Here is a 9,896-nt window from a genome sequence, read left to right as displayed (position 1 = left end):
TCTATCTTGTTATATGACATTCTGGCCAGCAAACAATGATGAGGGCTTTATTCTAGGGAGATATTGTAGTGTGTTCACTACACACACAGAGATAAGTAAGATAAAGTCTAGGACAGAAAGAAATTCAAATGAGGAGTACAGCAACATTTCAGTGGATGACCTATCCCAGGGTCAGCCTGCCAATGAAAACATAAGAGTCAGGATATTCAAAATATAAACAATATGGGAGTTCTTTAGTTGTGATATCTGTGTGTATCTATATCTCTATCTACAGAAAACTAAAACATTAATCCGGAAAAAGTGTTGATAATGTGCATTGTATTAAGTATTGTGTTGTCAACTAATCTAGACCAATTTGTTCATTCACAACTGTTGGGTTCTTTTGGCAAATAACGGTGACCTCTAATGACTAAAGGTAGAGAGAGGAAGGGTCAAGGTCTCATTCCCAATAAACTTGTTACAAAGTGGTACATTACAAGAAAAGCAAATCTCAAACCAAATCCTGCAACACAAATGTGAACATTTATTAGCAAACAGACACGAAGAGTCATGCAATATGCTCTTATTGGCTCCCTCCCTTGGTCACTCTGCCAGTCCCCTTTCATGACAGTTTCACTAGTGACAGATACAGCAGTATTCTCTAGGGAGGATCAGCTAGCCATCCAGTCAGAATCAGACAATAAGTCCTTCGGTAAGAGATGGGACACAGGACCGAATGGGACTTCTAGGCTGGTGCATCATACCAAGAGATATTAGGCTGCTGCACAAGAGAGGTTCATGCACAAGTGAGGGTGTCTGTACCTTGCGAGTAAGTTTACATATACTGAACACTATTCCAATTGCCTTTGAAAAACTATTTCTAACTCCAATTATGCTAATGAATAAACCCTTGACTACAGACGGAGATAGACATCGTTGAAGCACTCATAGTACTCTGGAGTAGACTCCTGAGTGGGCTTCTTAAAATTTTAACTAAGCACCTCTGGACAGTTTATCCCAGGTTAGGAATGTTAATTAGGTACTCCTAGCATATAGAATAAAACCAACACACACACACACACACACACACACACACACACTTATGCTGAAGTATTTTAAAGTAAATTAGACAACATAACAAGTAGACAACAGGGGTGCCTGGGTAGCTCAGTCAGTTAAGCATCCGACTCGGTTTCAGCTCAGGTCACGATCTCAAGGTTCGTGGGTTCGAACCCCGCATTGGGCTCTGAGCTGACAGCGAGGAGCCTGCTTGGGATTCTGTCCTCCTCGCTCTCTGCCCCTCCCTGCCCCCTCTCTCTCTCAAAAATAAATAAACATTAAAAAAAAACAAGTGGACAATAAAACAAATCTTCAATTTAGTTATAACATTGTCAACAAGAGGATTAAATGAGAATGATTAAATTCACATTATATATGGAAAAATAAATACAGCTAATTAAGAGTTATTTGAACTGGGGCACCTGGGTGGCCCAGTTGGTTAAGCTCAGGTCATGATCTCGCGGTTCGTGAGTTCGAGCCCCGCGTCAGGCTCTGTGCTGACAGCTCAGAGCCTGAAGCCTGCTTCAGAATTTGTGACTCCCTCTCTCTGCCCCTCCCCTGCTCATTCTCTCTCTCTCTCTCTCTCTCTCTCTCTCAAAGAATAAATAAACATTAAAAAAAAGAGTTATTTGAACCAACTTACCTTAACAGACAAAAGAACAGATAATATACCATTTGTTTCTGATATTCAGCTCCAGTTTCATTAAGGACCATCACATCAGATCAAGGGAAATTACTCTGCCTTCTTCTGTCCAGATCCTCATCTTTCATCATCCAGGTTTCATTCATTCATTTTTTTTCAACTGATGAACATTTACGGACTCTCTACTCCCAGACTGAGGTTACAAAGATGAATACAACTGGTCCCTGTGTTCAGTGAGTCTCCAGATGAGTGGAGAGAGCTGCCTTTTAAATAGATGCCATGAGTGGGAGTCCTAGGGTATAAATTCAGGACAGCAAAAATTGGTTAGCTTGTTTTCTATAATCATATTTAATTTCTATCTTGATCTCTCACTATGTTTGTAGTGAGAAGTTTACTCTTGGTCAATGCAGAGTAATAGATAATTCAGGGTTTCCCCCACGCCCTTCTCCGTGGGGCAGCATTTAGATTCCACTCGTTCCATGACATCAGTGGAAGGAACATCATTGTCTAGCATGTGGGCATCTGCTGTGGTGTGTGGGTTCACGTCTGGTTTCCAGTCACCAATTCACTCAGGACACACGGTGCCTTCCCATTTCCCACTGAGAGGCCCTTTCACCAACTTACTCCCAGCTCCTTGAGTTCCCTTCTTGGACATGAGAAGTGAAACTCTCAGTGTCCTCTTGCCCTCTCGGGCCCCCTCTCTCATAGCCTCTCCCCGCCCTCCCTTGCCCACCCTCCAATCATTCATCAACGGCTTACTATCTTTTGCTCCAGCCTCCCTTTTCTCTGGCTGCAGTCCATAGGATCTTCCAAACCAGTTTAGGGAAAAGAAACTTTGTGCTATAATAATTTAGGACCTAGGCCTTTGATCCTTAAAAATATTCTTCTTTAAACAATGAACTTCCAGGGTGCCTGGATGGCTCCATCAGTTGACTTTAACTCAGGTCATGATCTCACAGTTCATGAGTTCGAGCCTCACGTCGGGCTCATCGCTGTCAGCACAGAGTCCCCTTTGAATCCTCTGTCCTCTCTCTCTCTGCCCCTGCCAGGCTCATGTGCTATCTCTCTCTGTGTCTCAAAAATGAATAAACATAAACCATGAACTGCCAACTTGAGTCTATTTGGGGAAACTCAAAAAGCTCTATTAACTCATTTTTTGCTCTTTGGATTTTTTATTGAACAGCCTAACTCTGGAGGGTAGTGAGTATAGACTGCCCCTCTGCTCTAAATGGGGAAAGAGCAGGGTTATCAGAGAATATGAGGGAAAGAAGTATAGGTTTTTTCCTAAATGCTTTCCTTCCATATAGCAATTCCAGTAGAGTATAAAGGGATTTGATAGGGGGGACATCAGGTATATTGTGCATACATGAGAGGGTCACTTAAAAGCTGACTGGGAGGTTCAGGGGAGGTTTCCTGGAGGAAGAAGTTAGCTGAGTGGTTGGAGGAGTAGAGGGGGCAGAGAGGGTAGCATGATGGAGGGCCATAGGCATGATAGAGAATGTGTCATATTGAGGGATCCACAAGCAATTTAGTGTGGCTGGAATATAATTTATTGTAGAATTGAAAGTTGGCAAAATATGAAGTTACACTAGAAAACTGGGTTCAGATCATGAAATATACTATCTTAAAAGCAATGGAAAGCCACAAGGGGAGTGACATTATTAAATCTATACCATAGAGAGGTCAGTCTGCCTTTGGTGAGAAGTGACTAAAAGGCAGTATACGGCAGGCAGGGAAACCAGTGAAAATGAGCTTTTAGGAACCAAGAAACATTATGAGGCTCTGATTGGATATAATGGCAAATGGAGGTGAAGAGAAAGGGAGATACTGGAGACATAATTAGGAGGTAGAATAAGAGATTTAGTAATGGGTTGAATGATTCCAATGTCTTTAGTGGATGATGGTGTCATTCTCCAAAACAAAGAATGTAAGGGGAAGAACTCATTTGGGAGGTGAAGGAGGAAGACAAAGTAAAAAAAAAAAAAAAAAGAAATTAATGTCTGTATGACATCCAAACAGCTGTCCAGCAGCATTGCGCCTGAGGCAAAAAATCTGGGCTGGAGATGGGAAGTGGAATTCAGTTCCATAAAGAAGGTAGTTGAAGTCTAGGGAGTGACTTAAAATCATAGGAAACAAGTATATACAGAGGACTAACTCCAGATGCTTAAAGATCACCAACATTCAAAAGTCAATTCCTTCTGGGTCTTCTCTTCTGTTTCTAAGCTGGTTTGCATCAGAAAGAGAATTATCAGGTCAGGATTTTAATGCCAACTGCAGAGAATTCTATCTCTCTGTTTACAGTTGGTTGAAGCTCTGGTTTTGAGAACAGCGTCTTCAACAACTGTTTTCAACCACTTTAGAGACCTGGTTGGAACATAGTTTTTCTCTTGTTAACTTATTGTCAGTGAAATGTGACATCCTCCTGGTAACTGGCAAATGTATCTCCTACTCTAGTTTGTCCTGTGGTGAGGGAGAGGGGCAGGAATGTTTTCATGGTTCCCAAACTGAAAGGAGAGAACTATGTTCAACCTTTGTGCTGCTAAAAAGATCTCCATTTCTTCTCAGAAGTCTTACACTTAAGACTTTTATACCTTAAAAATATAGTCCATGATGAAGTTTGGGGGTAATGGGGGTTCGTGGGGTCACGTCCAAGAAAGAATTCTTCTTTTTTTTAATGTTTATTTATTCTTGAGACAGAGACAGTGTGTGAACAGGGGAGGAGCAGAGAGAGAGGGAGACACAGAATCGGAAGCAGGCTCCAGGCTCTGAGCTGTCAGCACAGAGCCCGATGCGGGGCTCAAACTCACGGGCTGTGAAGTCATGACCTGAGCTGAAGTCAGACACTTAACCGACTGAGCCACCCAGGCACCCCCAAGAAAGACTTCTTGAAGACCTCTTTGGTGCAAAAATGTGATTTTATTAAAGCATGGGGGCAGGACCCATGGTCAGGAAGAGCTGCACTGGGGTCCTGATGGGTAACTCATTACCTACCCTCAGGTTGGGAGGGGGTCAGAGCTAGAGTAAGTCTCTATGGAATTTTGGAAGCAAAGTTCCAGGGCCTTGAGGGGCTAGCTGTTGCTAGGGAAACACCATTTATTACCATTTAATAAAACCTCAGTCATGAGACCCTTCAGATGCATGTCAGGGGGCCATAAGCTTGGAGTATGATTGCCAGCACATATCTTGGGGCAGTTGAGATAAAGGAAATACTTACAGGATCCTCGAGGTTGGGGCACTATTAAGCCAAGGTTCTCTTTTGCCCCCAGCAAAATGTCATCATGGAGGCAGCTGAGCTCCTGGAGGGAGGTCACTCTGCCGGTTTCAAGGACTTGTCAATGGGCTGTAGGCAGTAAGGAAATTTAATTTTCCATTTGCCTCAGTTTCCCACATCACCATGGCAAGCACTTAAACCCCTTTCCTTTGTTCTTGGGTAGTTAGGAATGTCCAAGGAATATCACACAGATCCCACCTGGGTGGGAGGGGGTGCTAGCTTGTGCTTTGCCCCACAGCCTGCCTCATGCTCCCTCATCACCTCCTGGTCTGTAACAGAAGATTTCTTAATGTTTTGATATCACAGGACACCCACTGATGAGATTTTTATGCGTAGAGTTGTAAAGTGTTTCTTTAAAAACTCTTTATTTTGTTAGGACAACAGCAAAAGCCCCAACGTAACATTTGGGTGAAGAAGGAAGGAAGGAAGGAAGGAAGGAAGGAAGGAAGGAAGGAAAAGAAAGGAAAGAAGGAAGGGAGGGAGGGAGGGAGGGAGGGAGGAAGGAAGGAAGGAAGGAAGGAAAAGAAAGGAAAGAAGGAAGGGAGGGAAAAGAGAGAAAAGAAAAAAAAAACCTAATTTGATCTTGAAAGGTAAGGCAATGAAATTCCTTCACTATTTTTCATTATCATGATAAAATAATTATGAATCATGAGACTTGAAAGTATCTTTCCATTTACTCACAGCACATCTGCAGGTTATGTGTGGAACACCAGTGTTCCATGGCATGCAGTATGAGAAACACTGTTGTGGTGACTTAATTGTCACAGTCCACAGGTCTCTGCTCATTATGTGGGGCTTTACAATCTTTAAATCTGAAAGGCAGTTACCGAAAAGACAAGGGGTGGTCCCAGAAAGCTGGTTAATTCTGCCCTTTAGTGTCCACTGTCCTTGTCCTTAGTGCCCTTGGAGAGAGCAGAGCTCTGGAAGGCCATGGAAAGACCCTACAAAGGACCTGCAGGGTAGGAGGCAGTGCTAGGTGATGCTTTGGCAGCAGCTGCAGCAATGAGAGGTGGAGGAGCCATCATTAGGCCGCCCAGAGGCAGAGCGGCCAAGCCACTGATTGCCACCAGCTTAGTTAGCAACAGGCCCCACCATATCACAGGAGGGGTGGAAAAGCCCGAAGAGGCGTCCTGGCCTCTCATCTCCTGCTGTGCTCACATACACCACCAGCAGCAGCTGCGTTGCAGAACTGCGTCCCTCTCCGCCTCTCTGAGAATCCTGTGAGTGTGTGTGCGCTATATATTGTTAAAGAATATTTAAAAAAAGAAAGTAAAATCATGGCTGTCCTACAAATGTAAGATGAAGACATGTCAAATATTGTGTTTAATTTAATAAATGAAGGAACCAATAAGTCATTCCAGCTGGCTTAAAGAACTCCGAGAACCACATAGAAATAGGGGGGACCCGACTTCAGAAATGAATTTACGAATAGATGCAAGATGTGCCCACCCATAGGGCGATAATCAATTTATTTGCATTTCTATAGATAAGAATCATTTGCATTATTATCCATGTTCTACAACTTACAAGGTTGCAGAAAAGCTCAAAGAAGATGAAAGATGGAGATTATCCCAATGGGTGAGCTGCTTACTTTCTAGTTCATAGTAAATCCAATGTAAATTTTAGCTATTATGTATTGTTACAATAATAGTGTATCTGGAATCAGACAGGCTAGGGTTTGAATCTCTTCTCAGCCACTCGCTAATTGGGTGACCTTGGGCAAGGAAATTCATCTTTCTCAGCCCAATTTTCTTATCAGTGTGCCATTATTTGGGGACTAATGAGAAATAACAAGAATAATGTTTGTAAAATACTCTATAAAAGGTTAACACAGAGTAAACATTCAACAGTGGTAGTATTATTTTTGTTATTAAAACTGGCAATTTTAACAATGCTGAAACTTCTGTTTATGTGACCAGCCGTTGCTGTTTTCATTACCGGTATACTCAGATAAAATTAACTTTTGGATATAGTTAACGTTTTAAATCATAAATAGATAAATAAATGGACGTCAGATACTGAGCCTGGCCAAATGGTACTGTTGCCAAAGCTAATGATTGAGTAGGTCTGTGTTCTGTCTTTTTCTAAAGTTAGGCATATCAGCTGCATAAAGTGGGTTTTTATCCTAGTAGGTTGGAAATAAATGATAAACATTAAAAAGCAAAAGGTTAAGCGTAAATGCTTCTTGTCTCTAGACACAGAAGGGAGGTTGTCAATGCTCCCTATGAGCAAAACACACAGCACACACACTTTTATCAATAATTATTTATGAAACAATCACCAACATCATGAGTCAATGACTGTAACTTCAAGAAACCCACTGTTTCATACAATCACAAAACTGACAGGAAACTTCAGGATTACCAATCCATCCATTCCTTCATTTTAGAGATGGGAAAATATTATTCAGAGAGATTAAGTATATTGTCCAGTGTCACACAGCTAGCAGAGTGGGACCAGAAGCCAAGTCTCCCGATTCCTAAGCTAATTTTCTGTGAATTTCCCTACGTCATATCCATCGAGTTGGCAGTCGCTAAAAATAGAACTGCTAGCCATCCTCAGTATGTATTGAATTGAGAAATCAAGGCCCACAGAAATGACACACAAGCTTCCCTGCAGCACTCAGGACAGATTGGACCTGCCAGAAAAGGAGGTTCCACTTGACTAGAGCTGAGCAACCATTGTCCAGGGCGGAATGAGCGGCCCACTCGGCTGTAGCACCTCATGATTTATTAACTGCTACTGGTGCCCATGAAATATTCATCCGCTCTTTCCTACAGTTACTGCGCCCCTGCATCAATAAACCATTGCTCCCCCATCTGTTTAGGTGTGCAGCTTGGAGAAGAAAAGCTTCACAAAAATGGAAGAGGCCTCTTTGCATGCTTAGCTCAGAGGCAGAACACCAATGCACTTCTTGGTTTCCTGTCCTTTTCTCAAAGGGCACTCCCCATGTGTTGCCAGACAGGGAGAAGCCCTGATGGCTTTGTAAGGGGAAGCTCGAATAGCTAGGGAGAGAAGGAGAAGAAGGATTTCGTGTGATTGGCGTGCGGGTTGTAATGCTTCCAGTTTCAGCCTGAGTTTATTTCCCCCTGTAATTAATAAAGCAGGACCCAGGGAGCCCAGGCTTGCCTAGTGTGGAGGCTTGCCTGGAATCGATTCTTGCTCAGTGTGAACCATGAACCTGCGTTGCTCCGCAGAGCCTCCTCTTTGTGATCAAAAGTGCTGCTCCTTAGTAGCAGAAAGAGTGGACTTTCTGCACCACTTCCCTCCTCCTATTTCTTCAGAGGCTTCTTCATAGACCTGTTTTTTCCTGTATACCCCTTTGCTGCGATCGTCTCCCTTGAGCCTTCTCTTCTCACCGTGTGTATTTCCCGTAAGTATTTGGATCCTTGATCATGCATTCTCCTCCTGTCAACAATCCTTTGCAAGTCTTTCTCTTCAGCTTCAGATCTACAAGTCCCACTACACCATCTGTCTGTACCAGGATAACCCATCGCCCCTCAAACTCAATAGGTCCCAGCCTGAACCTATTATTTCCCCTCCAACGCCCACCCTCCCTCCTCTACTCACCAAACCTGCTCTACCTGGACTGGATCCATTTCCAAGACGACTCACCCACGTGGCTGACAGGCTGGCGCTGGTTGTCAGCACATTGCTTACCCAGGGTATTTGACCAGGGAGCCTCAGTTCCTCTCTATCTGGGCTTCTTCACAGTACAGTGTGGTAGCTGGGTTCCAACAGTGTTCCAAGAGACAGGAAGTGGAATATGCAGGTCTCTTAAGGCCTGGGCCTGAAAAGTGGCACAGCATTACTTCCATTGGTCAAGCAGTCACAGAGCCCACCCACATTCAAATGTAACCCTGCCTCGAGGGGTGTGTCAAAGAATTTAGGGCTATCTTTAATCTACCATGTCCTATGTCCAATCAGACTCTTGCCATCCTGTCCCTTCTTCCATGGCTTTCACACGCTGTCCCTTTGGTCTTGAATGCCTTTCTTACCTTGTCCTATTTCCTGCTCTTTCTTCAAGATTCTGCTCAAGAGTTATCTCCCAAAGTCTTTCTTAACCCTACCCTCTCCAGGGTGTAATATAACACCCTGTGTTACCATTTACTATTCTGTATTGCAGTTGTTCATGAGATGTATTTCCCATGAGACTGTGAGCACTATGAAGGCAGGGACTGTCTTATTCTTTTATGCATCCCCAGAACCAAGCATGGAGCTGGGCAGAGCAAAAGACCTCGGCAAACATTCATTGAATGGGTGAGGGTTTCCTCATTTTAATCTCTCAGTGGCACTGCAAGGTGGCAAAAGTTGAGGAGTATTCCTGTTTTACTGCCCTGACTTCCTTATCTTAGATAAAAAGAAATAAACAAACAATTATGGCAAAGAGTAATGACATGACCGAAGGTCTTATAGCCAGGAAGATGATTCAGTTGAATCAATAGAAGTTCAGTTTCCCAAAGTAAGTTAAAAGCACAGATCTAGGGACAAGGTTGGGGAGACTGAGAAAAAGCCCCGCTATGAATGGACATGGTTGTTTGGCAGAAAATGAGGTTACCCATTCTATTCGGTGTTTACTGGGGGAATGCAAATGACTTTCTCTCCACTGCCAAGAAACTAAAAACAGCATAAGAGATGGAAGATGGTCTGATAGAATCTGTTAAGAAAGAGAGTGGACACAGTGCAAGTGCTTTGTGCAAATAGGAAAGGTGGATCTAATGGAGATTCTCAAAATGACAGTGGGAGAGTGAGAGTTTGCCAGTAATTCTCAAGTGACTCTTCAGAGCAGAGAGAGACAGCTATTATCAGAAAGAGAGGCTGTGCCTACAGGCCCAAGTGTTAGGGTCAATTGGATAATTCATTGGAGTTAAAAACCTCAGCTAAGATAAAACATCCCTCAAGGACATCTGACTTTATGTGCTCCGATTTCATGCTTAACACGTC

This window comes from Panthera uncia, chromosome F1, assembly GCF_023721935.1.
Source record: "Panthera uncia isolate 11264 chromosome F1, Puncia_PCG_1.0, whole genome shotgun sequence".
Taxonomy (NCBI): Eukaryota; Metazoa; Chordata; class Mammalia; order Carnivora; family Felidae; genus Panthera; species Panthera uncia.
This window is presented reverse-complemented; position numbering follows the sequence as displayed.